The 1,360-nt window shown below is 45.7% G+C and overlaps 1 pseudogene; it reads left to right on the top strand.

Annotated features, from left to right (window-relative positions):
- The first annotated feature begins 737 nt into the window (after positions 1-737).
- On the top strand, positions 738-1,008 carry LOC144222837 (barrier-to-autointegration factor pseudogene; annotated as a pseudogene).
- Positions 1,009-1,360: the final 352 nt, after the last annotated feature.

Genomic DNA, 1,360 nt, shown 5'->3' with positions numbered 1-1,360 from the left:
AAACGAGCTGTTTCTACAGTAATAAGACTAACTCTGATATGAGGCTTATGGAAAGTGGAGGTGTGATGATAGCAGAGGCATGTTGCACAATGACTTGCTTGGATAATGCTAAGTGGGTGATCAGCTGGATTACCAACTGATGGTGGAAGAGTAACGTGCTCATGGTGAACTCAGCAGAACAAACAGTAGAATTCATAGTTGAGCTTTTATTTGAGGACATACTCACCAGGTGGAGCAATCCCTACTTGTCTGGACTGGACTAACCAAAATGGTAAGTTTTATGGTGGGACAAAGAGCAAAGAGAAGAACTGGGAACTATGGTGGTATTGAGGAAAGGTTCTGTATATTTTTAGATTAAATGAAAGCTTTGAGACCAAAAGCTTTATGTTAAAATGAAAATAGATAATTTACTCAACTAGATTGAATGATGAGGAGCAATAGAGCATGACACTGTTCTTCCCCCTTTTCACCTATGTTATTAAGATTCACAAAATAAGTAATTAAAACAGTCGTTCACAGGGATCATTCATATACTCCTCACTGTCTTCCCTTTTGAAAACTGGCATTTCTGCTCAAACTATCAGTTAAGGTATATTTTTACAAGAAAAGCTTTTCAGAAACATATAGTAGATACATTTGCAGTCATTAATTTAAAGTACATATTTGATCGCTCGGAGCTGCTGGGTGGCAGGAGGAGCCCCTTACGGGAGCGCGAGCTGTCAATTAACCTGATCAAGATGACAACCTCCCCAGAGCACCGCGACTTCGTGGCCGAGCCCATGGGGGTAAAGCCAGTGGGGGAGCCTGGCCCGGACTGGTGAAGTCTTGGGCAAGAAGCTGAAGGAAAGGGGCTTTGAAAAGGCCTATGTGGTCCTTGGCCAGTTTCTGGTGTTCAAGAAAGAGGAAGACCGCTTCCGGGAATGGTTGAAGGATACATGCGGTGCCAAGGCCAAGCAGTCCCAGGACTGCTTCGGGTGCCTCCGAGAGTGGTGCTACGCCTTCTTGTGAGGCTCTCTGGGGACCCCAGCCCCCAGCCCCAGCATGGAGTTTCCAGAGTTTGCAGCTGCGAGGGGACTCCTCCCGTCCTCCACAAAGGAAGAGATTGCTGTTGTCGCACTCAGCCTCCGATGTACTCCAAGGTCTTTTGGGAGTTCTCTCCCCTTACCATCTCAACTTTGTTTGAAATTCTCGCCTTTGCATGAATCTCCCTTCTCCTTCCCCTGCCAGTTTCATGTCAACAATTACCAGCTTCTCAGAGTGGATTCCCGGCCTTCCCAGCCCCCCACTCCCACCCCCACCCCCACCNAAAAAAATAAAATAATAAGATAAGATAAAATAAAATAAAATACATACTTGAGGG

The sequence above is a fragment of the Crocuta crocuta genome, unplaced genomic scaffold (assembly GCF_008692635.1).
Source record: "Crocuta crocuta isolate KB4526 unplaced genomic scaffold, BGI_CrCroc_1.0 scaffold30, whole genome shotgun sequence".
In the NCBI taxonomy this organism is placed as follows: Eukaryota; Metazoa; Chordata; class Mammalia; order Carnivora; family Hyaenidae; genus Crocuta; species Crocuta crocuta.
The sequence above is the reverse complement of the archived record's forward strand: the minus strand, read 5'-3'. Positions and strand labels throughout refer to the sequence as shown.